The 21536-nt window shown below is 42.4% G+C and overlaps 1 long non-coding RNA gene across 2 annotated transcripts in view; it reads left to right on the top strand.

Moving 5' to 3' along the window:
* The first annotated feature begins 11695 nt into the window (after window positions 1-11695).
* The window catches only part of LOC110361322 (uncharacterized), a 44409-nt gene continuing 34568 nt past the window's right edge, over window positions 11696-21536 (top strand). Inside the window, exon 1 of one of the 2 annotated variants that reach the window (XR_010472816.1) lies at window positions 11696-20537. This is a non-coding gene — a long non-coding RNA (uncharacterized LOC110361322). The remainder of the gene's footprint in view (window positions 20538-21536) is intronic. The other variant, XR_010472815.1, reaches the window with a different exon arrangement.

Below are 21536 nucleotides of genomic sequence, written 5' to 3'. Positions count from 1 at the left end.
GGGTGCATAAGTCAGCCCTGCTCCACACACTCTTACTTTATTCATCTGTATACATGTATATATATATAAATACATATATACACAATTTTTTTTTTGCTAGAAAGCCCTTGCAGAACATGTTTGAGGAAGTAACCTAAGTGATTTATACGAACCAGAGAATCAAGAAGGCAGCTTACGTAGGGGAAATCCTAATTTTGGAAAAACAGTCCAACATTCACCATTCAATCTGAGGTGGCATTTGGTTCTTCCCACTGCCACCAGCTGTGCAACAGGTGTGGAAGAAGCCGGGTGCCCAGCACAGCAGTGCCAGGTGGGGAGGCAGCCCTGAGCCACAGAGACCCCATGGAGCTCCCAGCAGCTCCTTGGCCATGTGCAGGAAAGCACTTTCTGCAGACAGGGGGGCTCTTTAGGTGAAATGCAGAATATCTTGGTGTGCCAGGGATCCCACATGCCTTGGGGTTGGCCTTGCAATGCTCATACAACCAGGGAGCTCTCATTTGCCTAAAGCAGATGTATCTCACCACACTGAGGACAAAGCACTAACAGTGACCTGTTCCAACACTTTGGCTACGGGCAACTGCATATACACTAGTCATGTTTGTAGCCTGTGAATCCCTTTTACTTGCTTTGAAGAATTAATATATTGAGACTTCTATATTTTTTTTCCTTTTTGTTTTGTTTTGTTTGTTTTGTTTTTTTAAATAGTGTGGCCAGCAGGGCTAGGGAAGTGATCATACCCCTATACTCAACACTGGTGAGGCAGTGTTCAGTTTTGGGCCCCTCACTACAAGGAAGACATTGAGGTGCTGGAGAGAGTTCAGAGGAGGGCAACAAAGCTGGCGAAGAGTCTGGAGCACAAGTCTGATGAGGAGTGGCTGAGAGAACTGGGGCTGTTCAGCCTGAAGAAAAGGATGCTGAAATGAGACCTTATTGCTGTCTACAACTACCTGAAAGGAGTTTGTAGCATGGAGGGTGTTGGTCTCTTCTCCTGAGTAGCAAGTGATAGGACAAGAGGAAATGGCCTCAAGTTGCACGAGGGGAGGTTTAGATTGGATATTAGGAAAAAATTCTTCGCAGAAATGGTTGTCAGGCATTGGAACAGGCTGCCCAGGGAAGTGGTTGAGTCACCATCCCTGGAGGTGTTTAAAAGATGGGTAGATGTGGTTCTTAGAGGCACGGTTCAGTGACAGTGTTAGGTTAACAGCTGGACTGTAGATTCCAACTTGGTTTGTTTTTCCTTTCCTCAGGTGAAAAATTTGAGATGTGAATAATTCTTCATTTATTCCAGCATAAGTCAAAAGTATCCCTTTGAATCTGCCAGAATTTTACCGATATAAAACTCTCCAGACTTTTTGGCCCCTAAAGCAGTAGCAACCCTTGCAACTTCATTTGGATAATATTCACCTTAGCCAAGGCTTTTGATAGAGGTCATCATGTTTTTGTTGTTTAATATGACTCAGTAGACCAGTTCTAAGTGAGTTACTGTAGGATTATGGACTACTTGTAGATTTGAAAGCCATTAAAATAAAACTGTAAAGTAGGAAAGAAGATAATTGGTCCTATGATAACAATAATCAATACTATATAAGCTAGATGCGTTTAAACTGAAGAAAAAGAAACATATACATAAGCTTTTTTCTTTTTTCCTGACAGTTGTGTTCTTTACCAGCATGATTTTTCTTACAGCATACCTCTGAGATCCATCATCAGAACAGTAGGTTTCTCTTTGGTAGAAGTCTACAGCTGTTTCAGTTCCTAGAGGAAGAAATGACAAATGCGAAAGGGAATTACTCAACTGGAATTTAGCCAGAATTGCAACAAAGTAAGGTGGCAGAATAAGAGAAAAATGTAGCAAATTAACACAAAAAGAAAATGCAAGGAAAATGAAGCTTCTTTGGCTTAACTCACTGCATTATGCTTCTCAGGCATTGCTGATGTCTCTGAACTGCAGGAGTTATGTGTTCATGGAGTCACCTTTATAGCAAAGTCAATTTGGAGCAGTGGGACCCTACTGTTCTGGCCTTACATTTGAACATCCTTGGTCTCACTGTATCACGGATGTTTTCTTAGTGTTATAAATGCCAGAGTCACTTCTGTGAGAGTGTGTGAAGTACCATGGAAATATGTCAGTTCATAATTATACAACTACTAAAATTAATTTTACACGTCCTTGTGATCATTCGCAGCAGCCATTCGTTATTTCTTCCAACTAACTGAGCAGCACGTGTCACCTCACTGGCTGATCTGTTTCCTATGTAGGATCAGGTGAGGATTTGGCTTCTATAGGAGAATTCCCCAGGAACAGGACAGTGTGTGTCCTTTTTGATCCTTTCCAGCCACTTCCCTGTGGTAGCAATGCGGCCCCTAAAGTGGCATTTAGCTGAGAAGCTTGAACTTCAGTGAACTTCAGGCCTGAAAGACAGCACTGCCTTTTTAGCAATGCATCACCAAAAATATATTAACTGTTTGAGCCATAATTCTGTGATTTCAGGTTCGCTGTGCCATATACTAATCTTGCTAGGGATAGATACCATGGATGTGCATGCAGAGCGAACCCTGACTTGCCTGGGTGACACCATGAGGAATCCCTCAAGTCTTCTTGCTGGAAAGGCAGATATGGGGACTGAGTAAGAGCCAAGGTCTGGGCAGGGCTGAGGTGGGATCCAAGGGATATGCAGACCTGGAAGTTGATATCTACTAAGTTGCTGGACTGACAGATAGTTAAGGGTACGAGGCATCTGGACAAAGAATTCAGAAGACAGATCTTGCCCAAAATATAGCCACATGAAACCAGCATAACTTCAGTGATTTTGGAGACAATCATTACTTGAGTGTGAATCATGAGTTTTCAATTTTTTAGATACAGGGTGTTATTTACCTGGGACAAAATATGTTTCTCTATTATGCTGAGCTCCCATTGCAGAGCAGCTCCCATTGCAGAACTTGGTCAAACTTAGCATTACGCTTTGCTCCTTTTTTGTCCAGATTTTGTTCTCACTTTATATACAGAAGAGTCTAAATTTACTCAAGTTTTATCATCTGCTTCAGAATGAAACACCTCATTTTTCTCACTGAATGTGCAAGTTAGGTAGCACTGAGCTCCAAACAGCCAGGGCAAGCTGAGTACAGTTGAGGCTCCTGTAATCAATATGTTGGTGTATCTAACAATTAAAAAATACAGTTATGTCAGTTACTGTTCCCTGCAGAGTTTTAATTTTAGTTTAATGCTGTGAAGCATATAAACTAAACTCCTTCATAGACTCACTTTGCCGCTTTCTCTTCTGGGTTTCCAATTTTGCTTTGATACATCTTTTTAATTGTAGAATATTTATGATAGCTAGGGTGGAAATATGTTAATCATTTAGACTTTTATTAAGAATCTTTAAGTTGCAAACCGAAAGCACATCTTCTTGCTTGCACTGTGAGGGCAGCTCACTACATCCCAAAAAGCCATGTTGTCTCAGCAAACTGCCTTTGGTTCTGGACCTGCAAAGATGAGGGACCAGGATCATGGCATAAAAGGCAGGAGGGGGCTGGGCTGTATTAAACACCTCAGGTTTTCCCCAGCTTCCCTCTAGATGGACAATAATCAAATCTGGTTTTGTGGCTTTTTAACATCAGAAGCACTGTCAGCTTGAACAATGACCGTATGGTAACAAATAAGAAAAGAAAGTGGGACTGAGCAGTTTGGTTTTGTGTTTTAGACATAACAGAAAAACACAACCAAGTAAGAAAGTAAGCAGCACATATAGCTAAGCTTGTCGAGCTAACTATAAAACACACCCAAACATGTGTCCTGTGGAATTTGTGATCTAAAAGCATTGAAAGTAAACTGGATGTTTTAGTCTGGTGATTGTGATCTGGGGTATTTAAGGGACGGTAACTTCTATGACACCTCTGTGTGAAGAAATGTGTATATTCCATTTTAATGGTCTATCATCTTGTAGTTGGAGAGGCAAAAATATTTTGGTAATTTTATATTCACAATATCCTGTTGCTATACAAATTGTTTTATGTTCTGGCTGTAACTGGAAAACCTCCTTCTCCAGTCACTCATCTAATTCAGTACCTGAACAGTCTAGTTTGTCAGGGTGAGCCAGCTCTGGCACATTTATCACCATTTATCCACTATTGAACTGTCACACTGAAAGCTGACTAATATTTTGTGATGCTCTGTCGTTTTCGATAACGGTAAACAGATTTCTATGACAGGTTGTAATTTATTTTCTCTCACATGTGATTAGTTACCCACCCCATTAAACACAACATATAATGTTTGGGTTTTAGGAATATTCAAATTGGTATTTCATTTGAGACACATGTGGAACCACAATGACCAGTTATCTTGAAAGCATATATTTTGAAACAGTGAACTGTTCCAAAGAGGCCATCACATCTCTGCATATAATATAGCATATCTGAAAGGCACTGACAAATGTTAATTAAAAGCTTTCTCGTAGCAGGATAAGACCCTGGTGAAAGATCCCTCAGTTACAAAGCAGCATGGTAGTCTCCTTGGATCACACACGGATTCTCTACAACTGCGCTCTGTAGTCCTATAAAAAGTCACTCAACTATTTTTACTCTTTTACTGGAGTTGTTACTGTGTTTTCAATTTGTGCTTAACTTTACAGACCCATATAAAGCTTTAGGAATTAATTCTGAATATGAAGAATCCAAGCTAGCTCTCAATGGCCTAAATGAGAGGGGCAAATTACAAAAGATGCCTCACTGAAGGAAGTGTTCCCTACTCAGTTTCAGAAGACAAAGCCCATCTGAATTGGGACTGTTATTGCTTGCCTATGCTCACAGTCAGGCAGGTTAGCTCTCCTCTCTCACATAACTTCTCTAGGGAAGGAAAAGCAGATATGCATAAGCAGCAGTTATAGACACAAAGTATTTATGTGAGATTTGGATTAAATTATGTTTTCTCTTGTCTCTCATGTTCCTCTTCATTGCCTTTCTCAATTCCCATGCCTTTCTCTTTGAAGAACTGTCCCAGATAAAAATTCCCTCTTGGCATTCATATTCTGCGGGGTAGTGTGGGATCTTGTCACCTCCTTCTCATCTCCCCCTTCCACTCTGACAGCAGCTGCCTCTGGCATAGACAGATATGGTATCTGCAATTATGGCATTATTAAGTGTAAACTCTTTTTCCACAGTAAAGATGCTACAGAGGCAAGGAAGGGAAGGAATGTGGACTTTGCTGCAGGCACAAGGAATGCTGTTGCAACAGGAGATTATTCGTGTGTAAGCAGCCTCTTCAATCTAGTAAAATGCTGACTTCGCCTCCTTGTAGAAAGAAATACTGAACCTTTTACCACTGAATCATTTACCACTGCAAAATGTTTTAAAACACATATGAATTCTCTTAGCAAGCAGTCCCTAGTAAATATGTATTCTGTGAAATCCTGAGTTGGTTGTGTTGGTAGTAATACCCTTAGAGATTTCAGAGGGACTAGAGTCTAACCTGGACTATCAATTTAGTCAAGATGACATGAGCACCTGCTTCTCCAATAACTGAATTGTCGTATTTCTATAGGGTTTGTCATGTGTCTCCTCTACCTAAGTACTCATAAGGCTCCCATCACCACTGCATGCAAATGTGAACTAGATCTCACATAAAATAAGCTTAGTGGAGCTGTTCCTGATTTACAATGGCATCAGTTAAATCAGAATCAAATCGTAAAAAAAATCTCTGCAGAGTGCTTCGAGCATTACTCAGAGTGTTGTAAGAGAGCCACAAACAAAGGCATTTCTTACTGGAAGTTGAACAGATTTACTGAACTGGTGCAATGTAAACACCTTACAGCAGGGACACGTTTCTTCAGACTCTCTCCAGTCCTGGGTAGAGAAAAAGGTGAGATGAGTAACATGAATGGAAGTTTTTATTTAATCTTCTGACTTGCTATAACAGAGAGAATTACTAGAGAGTGTGTTGAGTGACAGTTCTCTTAAAAGGATTGTCTTGAGAACATTTTAACACTGATAAAATGGTGACTAACATTTCAGAGCTGTTACAACACTGCAACTGCAGAAAGGCCACTCCTTGGGAATCAGTCCAACATAGTGTAAGCTACGAGAACACACGAGGAAAAAGACCTGCGGAATGAAGAGACAAGAACTGGTGAGAAATCCTAAGTATTTATAGACTTGGAGTAGTCCTCTCTCCCTACTGGTGTTTCCTCCACAGGCCAGTCAGGATTTGCAAGGCTGGGAATCCCTCTTAGTTGTTGACACTGCTCTGTGACTGCACTGGCATCCTCAAAGCTGCCTCTGCATTTCATGCAAGATCAAAAGTCAGTGAATCTGTGTAATAAGAAATGAAAGAGGTAGGAGCTGCACAAGGTGAGGCCAAATCTCCTCCTGTTGAAGCAAACCTCTCCTTCCCCAAGCCCCCAGCCCTCAGCAAGCCAACCTGCTTCTGCCAATTCACCAGGTGTTCCCTGAGCTGCCAGTTCCCTCACTCAAACCCCTGCTGCCACTTAGGCAGTGAAGGAATATGAATCTTTCCTGCAGTGTGCAGGAGCTTTCAACCTCCAGTTTGCACAATTACAAATGAAAATCGAAGGGCGAAGGCAGAGGGGGATGTGAGAACAGTCCTAGAGGAAAGAAGGGCACTATCTCAATCCTTAGCAGTTGTGCTTTGAGTTTGCCCTACATGACTGTCACGTGTGGTGTTTGTAGGGCCTGGTGTTGTAGGTGCCTGCTGTCTTTGGGATGTGACATTTCAAATGGTCTGTGCACAGACAAAGACAGACACACACACACACATACAGTGCTGACTGGTTGTCCCTGCCATGGTTCTGGCTTTGCATGGTCACAGCTACAAAATCAATAGGCCTGGTGTCAGAACCAATTTGAAGAGTGGTTTTATTTTGCTTTCCTGACTACCCTCCTTACCTCTTTTAATTGGAAGAAAGCTTATTTGTTATTTCTTTCTGTAATTTCCTACTCTAAACTATGATAGTAATTCTCTATGTGTTTTGCTGTAGATAGGGATGTTCCAGAACAGATGGTCTTCAAACCTTAAACACATCCATTACTGTGTAATTCACCTACCATTTATCTGTGGGTAGGGAGGTTCCCTTTAACCTGCTTTGGACCTTTACCAGGGAACTGGAAATTAAAATCTATCCAAGAGTCTAGTTCTCAAGGGCTTGTTATTTGTTTGTTTGTTTGTTTGTTTTTAATGATGTGTTGATATTACTTATGAGAATGACAAAGACATTTTCCAGCCAGGAAATTTTGAACTACTGATTTTAAAAAGCCCAGATAACCCTGAATAAATTGTAACAGTAGCCTAAAACCTGCTAGCTAAATGCAGATCAGTGTCTTCCTCAATGGAACAGAGAAAGGAGTTTCAACAGCAGTTAAAGCTATGGAAACTGATGCTGCAGTAGTGAGACCTGAAGCTGTGGACGATGTCAACTCTGTCAGCCTTTTCTGCTATGAAAATATAAGTCAGTCCACAAGCAGAAACAAATCAGCATGCTTCAGCTGACAAGTTGTCAGTGCACTACTTTCTGGTGATGTCCTTACTTTCTACTTCCTGAGCTTCCAGTTGGCCTTGACTACGCAGCCCTACTAGTTATCAGTTTCTCAAAATCACAAGAAATGGACTGTCCCTATTCTGCATAATTTGCTTTGAAACTTCACGTTGCCTAGAAGTCTTTCTTCAGTAAGCTGAAGTGATTTCTGTTACCCTTAAATGTCTGCTGATTGGACACAAGCCTAGGACAAAGGAGCAGGCAACTCTTCTGAAAGGCAGCAAATGACAGAAAGGGGGGTGTGACCTTTATCAGCAGAACAGGGCAGAGACATATCAGCGAGCTTTACCTTTCTGTGGCATGTGTTGACCCTGCTTGCAATGAGCCACCTCTGGGCTGGAGCACTAACTCAGGCATCACAGCACAGTCAGACACTGAGATCCTTAACAAACCTGCCTTGCAGTACTTCCAGGCTACCCATTGGAGGCTGTTGTTTTGCAACCACTCATATTCGAGACCACATAACCTGCTGGGTAACTTAGGGGGGTTGCTAGTGCTGCATGAGAGAGCTGGTTTCCCCTTCTTAACATTCTGCAGCTACCTAAGCACCAACAGATCTGCCTTCTGCCTGCCATAGTCTTTTTTGGTTTTGCAGAATGGATCATAGAAAATATATTCCTGACCATGTTTCAAGCAATAGAACACTTCCATTATGAGATTAGTGATGGTCATTCTTAGCAAATAGTTATCTGACAAGAAGTTACTACATGTAGACAAATGCAGTCCGTGTTATGCTTACCTGTGACCTTCAGCACAGTGGGTGTTGAAAGGAAGAATTTAGCAAAAATTTGATAGCAAGCAGGAAGGACCAAGATTATCAGTAAAAAAAACCAAACAAACAAAACCAAAACCCAACCAACCAAAAAATCAACCCAGAGAAACTAGAAAAATAATTGCTTTAAAAGTTTTTGGCACTCCTTGTTTCCTAAAATTGAACAAATAAATTGATGTAGACAGCAGCAAGCTGAACAAAAATAGATTTGGGGGGATTTTTCTAACTCACAATCTTCTACTAACCAGGAAGTGCAAACTATAAATGCTTGAGAACAGGCCCTATATATAGCTATTCCACATGACTGTTGGCAGAATAGTTACCTGTGACTCCAGTCTGAAGAAGGTATGGAACACAACATGTTGGAGTAATCTGACTATGACCTGAAAACAGGCAGGTAGACCTATGAGGCTATGAAGGATGAACCCTATTCATGTTTAGATCAGGATAATGTAGCAATACGGTGTTGAATGACATGGTAACTCTGAACCATGCTTCATAAAAAGTTGTTGATAATAGCACTGGAGTAGATGAAACCAATTAAGAAATTGATGAGTCAGATGGAGTTTAGAGGGGTTATGACTGGGTCACCTCATTATGATTATGATAACGAAATACCAGGTGTGTTTTCAGTAGCATCTTTTATTACAAGAATAACATCTCTTTAAATGTATTACTTACTCTGAGTGGGAAATTATAGTGACTGTCTCTGGAAGGAGGAGTAGTTTGGTGTGCCAAGTTCGGTGCAGCGACGCAGTACACATAAGAAAAGAAACCTAAAAAACTATGTGCTTGTACATAAGGAGTATTGTATACTATCTCACAGTATGCCAGTGAAATTGTTGGATTTAGCTGTTATTTAAAAGTCTAATTCCCTTTCAGTCCTATAAAACGACAAAATACCTTAATGCCATAGGGATGTATTTTTGACACATACCAGTTGGGATTCTGTGAGGATGATAAAATGTACAGCTAAAATAAATTGCTCAGACAGACCGATAAGCAGTAGATACTAAAACTTCCGTGCTGGATTCTCCTAGGAACTGTACCACTTACTGTGGCTATTGCTCAGCTACTGTCTTTTGCTCAGGTCTAGGTCACTCTATAGTTTTTCTGCTTCAGGCAGATCTTCCTGCAAACAAACAGTATCACAGATACTTATGACTTAAAGAATGTGACCACAAAATACCTTAAATATTGTACAGGGGAAGAGGACAGGGAGGAAGGAGGTTTCACCTTTCTGTCAATAATGTATCAAAATGGATTGGAGCCATTGGATTAAAGCTCTGATCTTGATGGATTAAACAAAATTAGTCAGAGCTGTAGCTAAATGAGCTGTGAACGAGTAAATCAGGCACGGAGGGAAACAGTATTGGATCCTCTTTCTTTTGATTCAGTTCAACATGCTTTTCAGGGGCAGCGCCATTCAAGACTTGCTGTCTTTTTTGACAATTAATGAAATAGATAAAAAATAAAATGCAAGCACAGTCATTCCTCTCCGAGAGTACAGGCAGCTGGCTTTCTATTTAAGCTCTCTATACTGTACACTTAGCCTTCAAATCTTCATCAAATTCCAATATATACTGTTAAATGCCAGACTTGTTTCACAGCCTCCACATTTCTGCTGTCTGAATAGCCAACATATTCAGCTAAAAGAGGGCTGTGTTTTAAGAATGAATGAAATCACACCTATGTGCATATCGATTATATATCACTGAGATAAAAGCTGCCCTGTAACTGGAAGTTATTATTGTACTAAAAATTTGTTAAAGAACACAAATAGTTATATTCCCTGGAATCAGAGGAGTGTAGGTTCTATGATATTTGCTGAAAGGACTCAGTTAATGGATATCAAAATCCCAAAGTAGCCATACCATGAAATCCCACTTTTGATTCTCAAAAAACCCTCAGCTAATATACAAAATAGCCCTGCCAGATATGGTATATATTATTTCTGAACATATTTAGTCTGGCTAGATTTTTATCTAGTTGATTCTTTCTGTGATATCTTTCCCAAAAAATTGTCATCTGATGAGTTTAGCTCATCTGTTTTTCTCTTGTGCTGAGTCACTTTCTTCAAGGTTAGATTCTTAGTCAACCAGTAATCACTGTCTGGTTAGCTGCAGCTCAAATTGTTTGTTAATGATGCCTGGTCAATCAAATAGAAGCATTTCTGTGCCTGCACTAAATGAATGTATAACAATTTCCATTTCAGTGTCTCTGTTTGGGTGTTTGAAGTAAGAAGTACTTGCATATTGATGTGTCTCAAGCACTATGGTAATTCTTTTTATTAGTGCTAGTAACCACCATGTGACCTAACCTTATCTCAGCGATAGGAACAATACACATTCACTGGAATTTCGCAATTCCCTGAAACAAATCTGCCGGTAAACTATGCATTGTGTTACTAATGGTCATTGAATAGAATGGAAATGTAACATACTTTTTGCCTGTGTATGGCAAGCCCATGTTAGGAGATGCCTAGAAATTATGGCTGGTTCCACCTTGATTCGTTAATTAGAAGTGTGACTTGTTAACTCTTCTGTGGATGATATATGGAATGGGAGAACCTTGCTGACAGGTTTTGAAGGAACAAAGGAACATAAAAATTACCACAATAGGTTATATTTTCAGTCTGCCTAAGTTGGTGTCCGAATTTTGACAAACTCGTGTATCAAGCACTTTGGATAAAGGTGAAGGTGTGAGAAATGTAATGTAGGCAAATAGGAGTTTAATTCTAATCTGGTTCTGTAGTAGTTAGTTATTGGGTTTATATTTAACATCAAGTATAAACATATTAAATGTGTTTCACAGTAATTTTATTACAGCTTTTAAAATACAAATTCTGAGAGATGTCTCCAGGAGGCTTGTGGAATGCTGCACCATGGACTGTGTAGGCAAAGGGAGGCCACCTGGAAGGCAGAGGCAGAAATGACTGACAGCCAGTGGGAACAGTTTTATGCATACCTGTCTAAGCTAAACATGAGAGAACTTCACTGAGCAGTGGGTTTTTAAAAAGTTAATTGAATAAGTCCTTACAATTGCAAATCACAAATGAAAACTGACATTAATGCTGCATATTCAGAAAGCTGGCATTGGTAAGAGACTTATGTTGCCTGTTTTCAAATGAAAGAGGTCACTCCTTTACTCATTTGTTTGGTGTTTCTCATAATAACTGTAATTACCAGACACTACTGTGATAATTTAATGTAATTTAGCACATAATTAGTGAACAAAAATCCTACACAATAATTCTTTCATGGAACCATGCTACTAATAAATAGTGGCATTCAGTGACATCCTTCCTGTCAGTGCACTCATCAGGCTTATGTAGCCTATAGTATTTTTACTTGTCTTGCTTTTTTTGAAAGATGAGCACAAGTATCACAGCAGAATTACTGAAATGAAATCTACAAAAAATGCTCTGCCCTTTGGCAAAGAATGCTAACTTGTTCATTACCCAGTGAGTACAGCTAAAAGAAGAGTGTCCTCTGAAAGCTTCATTGTCCTTTCCATGCTCCACTGATACTCAATAGAGTCATTGCTGCTGATTCCAGGGAAAAATATTTCTATTGATGGGAGGGGGGAAAGTAATTTCAACAGGCATTTCTGGTGCAGACTCCTCTCAGTGGATCTCTAATATAGGAAACAGTCTGATGTTTTCTCTTCATGTAGAAGAGGAAGGGTTGAACTGAGGTGTTTTGTGTCTGCTCTGCATGTGTGCCACAGAAACCTCAGACAATGCAGTTGACACATGCTACAATCAGAGTTGAAGTAAAAGAGCCAAAAAGTCCTCTCTTTCAAAACTCCTCTAAGTGTTAGTGTGACTATGTAAGCAATACTTCATATACTTTTCTTCTCAAGGGATCAAAAATCTGAAGGTACGAGATCTCCAGTCCCACAGCTTATGTTGGAGGGGTAACTTAATCCTTAATCAGATTTTAAAATACAAACATTTCATTAAACTAATGTTTTGCTGAAGAAGACTTGTGGGGTATCTTATCAGTGTGTAGATACCTGACAGAAGGGAATGAATACAAGGGAGCCAGACTCTTTTCCGTAGTGCCCACTAACAAAAAAAGACCAACGGGAACCAACAGAAATGCATGAGATGTTGTGAACACAAGAAAACATTTTTTTGCTGTGAGGGTGGTCGAAAACCAATGTAAGTTTCTCAGAGAGGTTGTGGAACCCAACTGGATGCAGGCTTGGACAACCTGAAGGAGCTGACTCATCTTGAGTAGGATGGTTGGACTTGATGTTCTCAAGTGGTACCTTCCAAGCTCAAGCGTTCTGTGACAGGTGAGGGGTTTTTGGGGGTGTTTTTGTTTGTTTGTTTTAAATCATCACCTTCCCAAGCCGTGGTCCAGCTTTTTACTTAAAGAACAGAATTAATGGGATTGAGATGAAAACACCCACCAGTGACTAGGATTTAAGTTGACAGCATTTTGCATGCCATATCATCTGTCTCGGTCCTGCCAAACCATGGAAATGTCCACTGGCAAGACTATCCCTTCAGCAGTCATTTTCAATAGCATGCCAGAAATAGACCTTAACTGTCAACTCAAGATGTCTGGTTTATGATGCTTCATATATTATAACACTGTAATTGCAATAAATTCTGCAAGCATTAAGCCTTTTTAGGCTTTCTGAGAGAGGAGAATCATTCTTTATTTCCATTTTATACAGGGACAGAAAAGAGTCAAGTAGCTTGCCTGTCACTGCGGATGAACATCGGTTTTGAGTGGGACTTCCCACCTCTTAACCTGATCTAGGCTTTTGAAATGGTAAAGGTCTCCGGAAATCTGTAGCTGAATGGAGCATCTGCAGATAAAGCAAATTTGAGAAGAAAGGAAAAAGACATCCCAGGAGTAAGGTCCCCATAACCAGCTGTTGATTGTGTTAAAAGAGAATTGGGAGAACACCACATTTGCCTCTGCACTGTGATCTTGTCAACCTGTCTGAGTGATGCAAGGGTGGGAGCTGGTAGTGCCCCTTTCCACAAATCTGTTTTCATCAAGTCTATTCACAGCCTTTAATTCTAAAGCTGAACCCTCATGGTCCTGCCCTTTCTATATCAGCCTGTTGTATGGGGATGTGGTTAATCCCCAAGCCCTTGACCTTTAGTGATTTGTACTGCTGTCAAGACACATTACACAGCTTTCCAAGCTGCCCTGCACTACAGAAGAAAATGTCCACAGTAGGGTTCTTTTGTTTAAACTACCATGCAACAGTTGTCAGTTTTATCAGGCAAACATTTTTAAATTTTCCTTCTGGGGAAAGAAGCTCCCCCGTCCCTTCTCCAGAAGAGTTTCAGTATGAAAATCAGAGCTGAGAAGCTAGAGTAGGTGTAGAAGAGCTGCCTGAAATTTGCAAACCAGTGAAGATTATGCTATTCCTGCTGGGAATGAAGCTGAGAGGAAGATGGGAGTTTAGTATTAATACCTAGGAAGAGGATGGATTGATTTTTGAAAGAAAAAACATAATTTTTGAATCATCCCATAGCTTTGACAAAAAACGGGTTGCTGGGGTCTAGGAGCACCTGTAAGGCACTCAGGGACCTCAGCTCTACTCTTCTTGGGTTTTGGTGAATAATAAGTCTGCAGAAAGGTGTAGCAACTAGATGGTGTTCTCCTTGTATCCACAGATAGAAACACAGTGGATGTAGTATGTACACAGTTTCCCAACCGCGATGTTCCTTCATTCAGAGATGTAACCTTAGGGTAGCAGGAACAATTTATTTTCTCTGCCACTCCATTTCTTGTCTTTTTGAGGATTTCAGCATGTGCCTCAGCTGGACTAATCAGAGTGTTGAAATGGACTAAAATTAGCAACTCATTTCACAACCATCAGTGGTGACTTTCAGCTGTCAGCCTAAGCTGCATTTTGATATGAAGCTGATGAAAGAGAAACGACTTGGGTGTATTAGCGATTCCCATTAAAAAAGAAGGTTAAAGAAAGAGTTTGCTTCCAAGATTTACCATGTTCTATGTAATAACGCCATTCTCATGCCAAAGAGAGCTTTAATACTGCATTTTCTAGCTGTTACCTTTAAGAATCAATTTCTCACATCAGTTTGTCAATAGGACTATCTGCCTTGCATGGTAAAGGAAAGATTAACATCAGATAGTTTAAGAGCAAACTCAGGAAAGAGATCTTTGGGTCACAGTGGGTATTTCTCTGAAAACTGCAGTTCAGTAGCTGTCAAAAATACACAGATATTTGTAGAGAAGGACCTAGATAAAAAACACTAATACACCATTGCATGAATCCATAGGTTTCTGGCAGCTAGAGTAGCATCTGCTTGCAGCTGTGGTCATGCAACTCAGCAAGGGGAAGTGGCAAACAATTATAACAAGGGTAACGGGGGTGATCACACACGGGGAACAACTCTCTGCATGGTGAATCAAACAGCCTCCAGTTCTTTGTTATAAATGAGAAATGACTGAGGTGGAGTTGATAGATTTGATATTATCACAGATGTTCTGGAGAAAGTGAGTGGGAAATGATTATTCACTAGTCCTAGCAATACAAGTTAGCTAATGATGTTATCCATTGGCAGATATAAACCGAACAAAGTTAAGCATATTTTCCCCACACAATCCATCCCCTCAGTATAGTTCTGATGTTAAAACTGTGAAACTCATTGCTATGAACTGTTGTGGAGGGCAAAAGTTCTGAAAGTGATTAGACAACTTCAGGAAGGGTACGTCTGTTGGAGCCTATCAGATGTCAAACCTGGCAGCAGCCTCCAGCTCAGAGAGTTCCCAAACTGCACATCACCGAAGCTGGGAGGTTGCTGCCACAGAGGGATTGCTCTGTACACACCTTGCTTTGCTCTTTCCTCTCCCGACAACTGCTAGAGACTGTAAGGGCTAGATGGTAGACAGACCTATAGTCAGACGCTATCTGTAGTTATCTACTTGAATTATCACCAACAGCACTAAACATGTCAATAGACGTTACAGTCCTGATAGCTTGGATAGAAATTCGTGGCAATAACAGCAAAAAGTCTTCAGAGAAACATGCCCATGATCTCCACTTTGCTCTTGTAACAAAGGTCTTGCTACGACTTCTGCACAGTGCCACAGCTGAACCACATGTTCATGTTCCACTGCAATTTCTCGATACACTGATGTGTTTTGTAATTGTACTGCAGGGGTTTCTAATCAGTGAAAAGACAGTTTTTCTGGATTCTCTATTGCTGCTGGCCTACCCAGCAACAGAGATTTTTAGAGTCTCCACATTCCTAAAATCACACCTCCCTTTATTGCCTTTTGTAACAGTTGAGACCTCTCCCAGTCCCCTGCCTTCCCCAGTTTCACTCATGCCAAATAAATCGGGCTTTCAGAAAGAAAAGACCTGCTTGACAAAGGGAAAAGTATGACAAAGGGAAAGACAGGCAAGAAAAGGTAGAAGAGTAAGGCAAAGGGCAGATAAAACTTTCCTGGGGATCCCAAGATAAATTCTGTGTCCCTCTGCAGGGAGAGAAGGAAGCAGAAGGCCATGGGGCTCATGGCAGCAAGAAGGGAAACGTGATGAAAACCAGGCTGAACCAGGCTAGTAGGATCAAAGCTCAGGGTCCTTTTTGAGGAGCTGCAGCTGTACCTCAGACTTCCACATCATGACCATGCTCCCAAACATTTTTCCTGGTCCTCACAGAAGGGCAGGTTTGCCAAGCTCGGCAGGAGCTGAAGGCCTGAAGGGAGCAGCTGCCTCTGAGAGATCTGGCTCCCAGCATTGGTCAGACCCTGGGTTTGGCAGGGGCCACCCTGCCCCTCAGGGGAGGTTTTTCTTACTCCCAGGGCCTCAGTTTCTAAACCGAGCTCAGCCCCAAGAAGGCAATGACTTAAGAAGGCCTGGCCTGTGGCTGTGAGACAGTGACCAATCTGTGACCCAGCAGCAGCACAGATTAGGGAAGCTGGATCCTGCCCAGTGGTTTAGGAGCACAGAAGATCCTACTGAGCACTCAGCTGGATTTGCTGTAACCCTGCTCTGCTGCCGGTGAGCTGAGCATGGTAACCTGCAGTGCAGGGGATGCTGGCTGCCAGCAGTATGGGATACCTGAGCTCATGGATGGGTAGTACATTGATGGAGTGAGAAACCAACCCAGCTAAGTCACAGGCTGGTGCTGGGCTCTTGCAGGCGTTCCCAATGGATCTGCCATGCTCCAGAGCAGCACCACAGTTGTATTCAAAATCAAACTTGGTGTACAGTCACACTTCAAAGGTATGTGGGTGTACATACCCCAAGAGCTTCAGGAATACCGTGTTGCTGAGTGTGCAGAGTTACTTGGGTTTGCAAAATGGTATCAATTGACAGAGCGAATTATTAATGCAACAGACACTGGCAGAGGCAGAGAGGTTTGGAAAGCTCATCAGAATATTTACCCACCCAGCTCTAGTCACGTTGCCTCCTTGTGCCTCACATCCATGTTTCCAAGCTAATTTGTAATCCATTGCAATAGCTCTCAGTCTCTCCTATGCTTTGAGTTTGCAAATCAGTCTGCCTGTCTAGAGCCGTATCAAATGTTTTCAACCAGCTCCACTCTTTCAGCCCTGTCAGCCACGCTGACTAGATGAGTAGGTTCAGGAATCAGGCAGCACTAGCAGACGTGACCTTCTGTGAATCAGCTGCAGACAAGCTTCGTCTAATGGGACTAGAGACACTCTCCAGCAAAGCTCGCCATGGTAATTTAAGACTTTGCTGTCTGCAGCTCCCTCTTTTTTAGGACTTGCTGTTTCATAGTGGAAGAGAAGTAGTCACTCCTGCCTTAACTGACTTGCTCTGCATTCCCCCACCAACTTCAGCCAGCCCGGAGAGCCGCAGTGGTCCCACTGACACAGGGACACTTCTGCTGCCTCTGCCACAGGGCAGGTGCTTTGTCTGCCACAATGGGATCTCCCTTCAGCTGCCTGTGTTCATCAGGAATATTCAGTTGTGGTCTTTGCTGAGAACTAGGTTAGTTTTTTGTTGTTTTTCATAATAATTAACTCAACTGAGACAAGATACTTTTGATTTGCTTTGGGAGCTGAAATAGACAATGTCAACTCTAGAAACAGCTGCTGGCTGCAGCTGATTTTTATTTTTCCCCTGAAATATGTAGAGTAAGGTAAAGCAGCACATTTAGTAAATTAATCTCAATTTTACTAAATTTCTTCAGTGGGAAGGAACCCTGAAAAAGCCTTTTAAAACATAAAATTATTTTGTTGAGATGCTTTCAAATATTCTTTTCATTTGAAGCAATACTTTATTTAGAAATTTTCCTTGCTGTTTTGAAGGCTCAAACAAAACATTCTGGGTCATTTTTATGTTCCTTTGAATAGACAAAAAAAATTCCCCACATTTTGGTTTGCACAAAATGTCTGTGTTATTTCACTGTAGTTGACCTCAATTCCCAACATAGATCCAATTTTATTAATTTTTTTTAACATGAAAGAACCAAAACATCAGCTATTAGCACATCTCAGAGTGCATCTTGCCTGTTTATCTCACAGCAGAAAAGATGTTTTTGCTTCATTACATCCTATTTTATTCAGATAGAGTCTTCTTGTGCTGCCCTGACAATTCCTCTGCCTCTTCCTGGCTGTCCTCACCTCTCCAGGACTTTCTGTTCTGTCCTTCTGCTCTATGTAGGTCACTACTGCATTTCCCTGGAGTCTCCCCTTGTCGTTTCTGAAATGAGACGCTTCATTAGCCACTCTCCAGTCTTTTGGCATTGCTGACTTCTGCAGTCAGCTTGCAGACACCTCTGCTAGTGGCTGTCTTCCTCCTCTCGCTGTTTGCCCTGCAGAGACAGTACCAAACGCATCCATGAGTCAGAAACTCCAGGGAATGCCCATTAGTGTGTGCTGGGTTTCTCCTGCATGTGTTTCACACTCTGAATCTTGCGGAACCTGACTATTTTTCTTTTGTATTTAGATGCTTGGCATAGCTAATATTTGAGGAGGACGGATGTAAGGTTTTAACATTTTTTCAAGATCCTTTAAATTGCTGTCTTCCGGATAGAGGAAGGAGATTTTCAAATAAGAAGCAGATCTATGATTTCAGCTCAAATGGCTCTTATTTTACCCTAAGAAAAATAAAACTAAATGAAGAGGAAGAGAATTATTTATATGAGTCTATGCGGCTCCCCGCCCCCTTCAACAGGAGCACCGAATCTGAACAAGGCATGGCGATTGTCTTCTGCTGGGAAGAGACATTTCAAAGGTAGGAAACAGGGAGAACAAAGCGTGCATGTTCCAGAGCTCTGCACACAATCACCAACAAATAAGCCTGGCAGCGCCTTCTTTTTCTGTAGGAGTGTGCTCCATACAGCTAATCCCCTCGTCCTGAGTTGCCATCTGGAGTATGCCAGGAGCTGGTCTGTGTAACTGAGGTGTTGCAAGCCTGCGACAAGGCGGGCAGCGTACCGAGGGCCTGCCAGCAGCCATGGGCTGTTCTTGCTCAGTCACACTTGTAGCCTAATACACAAAATGTACTCGGTGAAGGGCAACCGCCTCTTGTGAGAGGTCTTCTGGAAATCAGAGCCTGCATTGTATCTGCAGTGTTTCCCCTCGACAGCCCGGGAGCTGTATGGCCCTCAGTATGCTGCCTGAAGTGCCACTGGCACCCTGCGTCAGGGAGACTCCAGAGAGTTGGAGAAATAGCAACAGCCAGCCAGCAAAAACTGCTGAGGTCCAGTGAGAGGATCGTTGGCTCCCACTGTGCTAGAAATGGCTGGTCTCTGGTATGAACGCCGAGAAAAGGCTGTGTGGTGGCCAGGGGCTGGCGATTGCCCTGTCACCCCACCCTGAAGCCATCCACAGTGCACATTGCTCCTCATCACACCCAGTCTCTGTCGACCACTCATCCCAGCCAGCAGCATCCTGGCATCCCCAGTCACCCTACATGCTGGCACAGGGCAGTTGGCAGAGCCCCAGCAGCTCAGGTGGAGACCCCCTGGGTGTCTCCCCACGTCTGCTGAGCCCCAGGGTTTGTGCCTCTCCCCTGGCCTGGCACTGGGGGACGCACACTGCCCCACACGCCTAAGCAGCCACAAGTCTCTTGGTGGAGGGACAGGGTCCCTGTGGGCTTTTTACAGCTACTGCTGGATGATATGGTTTTTGTTTCGCCTGTCCTTTCCTAGCTTCATCAGTATCCTAATTGTGCTCAGCTCACTTTATGACATGTAGGCAACTACAAGTTTCCAGAATCCTGGCAAAGCTTTCTATTGGAAAAGAGCAAAAATGGCTCAAAAAGCACAGCGAAGCCCTGATGGCTGTAACTGCAGGACTATTTATCTCCTGGTTTTTAGGCCTGCACTCTGTACTGGGCTGGCAGAGCAGCAACATCTCTTGGCAGTGGCGTCGCTTTTCCACCCAGCGATCTCAAAGATGTCTGCTGAGAGTGGTGGACTCTGGCTAATCACACTTCAGGGACACAGAGAAGGAGAAATGGAGATGTGACATGATCTCCTGCCTGCCCTGCCTTCCTCCTGTCTCTCCTGACAGCTACAATATCTTGCCACCTTGAGACTAGGGCCCTCGTGTCACACACGCAGTAGTAGATCCATTAATCTTCCTGTTTTTCCCCCAGGAGCTGCAGTGTTTGTTCAGGAGGGGATGCATTTGCATAGAAAGACAAGTGCTGCCCATGGGCAGCAGCCACCCTTTGTCTGCCTCTCTCTGGAGGGCTCTCCCAGCAGGGCGGCAGCAGCAGCCCTCTGCTTGAGGTTTATCACTGGTAAAACAGCACACAGGTCACCTGCTGCTCCAGAAGCAAATCGCTGGGCCCCGTTGTTGATATTAACCTCAATAATGAAAGGTGCAACTTCTGTTTGTAAAAAAAAAGAGAAAAAGGGCAAAGGTTTGGGTCATGTGTCCCACTGCCCCTCCCTCCAATGGCTTTGATCCATTTTGGGCTTTGGTTCAAAAGCTCATTAAAAGGAAAGTACAGCCAAGTATTACTCTGAAAGAGAGGGAAAAAACGGCTCATCCATCACGAGAAAGACAAACAGTGTCAGATACTGGTTGCTAATTTGCTCTCCCCAGGGAGATCTGCTTCTTTTTAACCAGAAGTGTTTTGCCACAGACGAATGTCAAGTCAGACTGACTCTTTCTTACCCTGGGCTTCTCCCTTGACTGGCACAACTCCAGGGCATGCATCTCCCACACCTGTTGACCTCCTCTGAGGTGCTGGATGGGCATTGCTTGCGGAAGACAACTCACCAATATGTAAGTGGCACCTGAATTCTCCTGCAATGTAGTGAATCGATGTACCATGTAACAGCACGATGGTGGCAAAGACGTATATTCAAAAGAGAGAAACCACTCTGAACCATAGTGCTGTTATTTTATTAGTGTGGAGAAAAGGAGGCTGAGGGGAGACCTTATTGCTTTCTATAGTGACCTGAAACAGGGTTGTGGCAAAGCGGGAGTCAGTCTCTTTTCCCAAGTAACAAGTGATAGTACAAGAGGAAATAGCCTCAGGTTGCACCAGAGGGAGGGTTAGATGGGATATTAGGAAAAATTTCTTCACAGAAAGTTTGTCAAGCACTGGAACAAGCTGTCCAGGGAAGTGGTTGAGTCAACATCGCTGCAGGTGTTTAAAAGATGTGTAGATGTGGTGCTTAAGGACATGGTTCAGTGGTGGACATGGCAGTCTTATGTTAACAGTTGTACTTGATGATATTAAGGGTCTTTTTCAGCCTAAATGATTCTATGATTCTGTAAAAGCCAAGTAAAGAAAAATAAGGTATTTCTTCAAGGTTGGTTTGTTTGGTTTTTTTTTTTTTAGCTTATTTTGGGACAAAACTAGCAACATCAGTGGTACCAGCCCAACACTCAACAGAGTACCCGGTCAGGATAAGGCCTATGGAGGAAGCTAGATGAAGATGAGAATGTTGCATGACAATAAGGAATGTTTTTTTGTCCAGAAGTCACACAAAATGCTTTTGAGCAGGAACTACAGAAGGTGCTGATTTGCAGTATCTCTAGGAGCCTCAGGGAAATGCCAGAAGAGTGGAAAAAGAAAAATGTTTTTTCATGGGGGGTGGAAGGGAAGGGGTGGTGTGGGTGGGGGCTTGTATCTCTTTTTCTTTTGGGTTTTCAGCTGCCTTCTGTGGCTGGTCCTTGATCCCACATCTTTGAATCCTGCACTGATCACATTTGTGAGTCATATAAAAGTTGGAGCCTGGTGAAGAAAGAGGGGCTGTGCTTACTGCTACAGCACAG

The sequence above is a fragment of the Columba livia genome, chromosome 5 (assembly GCF_036013475.1).
Source record: "Columba livia isolate bColLiv1 breed racing homer chromosome 5, bColLiv1.pat.W.v2, whole genome shotgun sequence".
In the NCBI taxonomy this organism is placed as follows: Eukaryota; Metazoa; Chordata; class Aves; order Columbiformes; family Columbidae; genus Columba; species Columba livia.
Note: the sequence above shows the minus strand (reverse complement) of the source record. Positions and strands in the feature narration are given on the sequence as shown.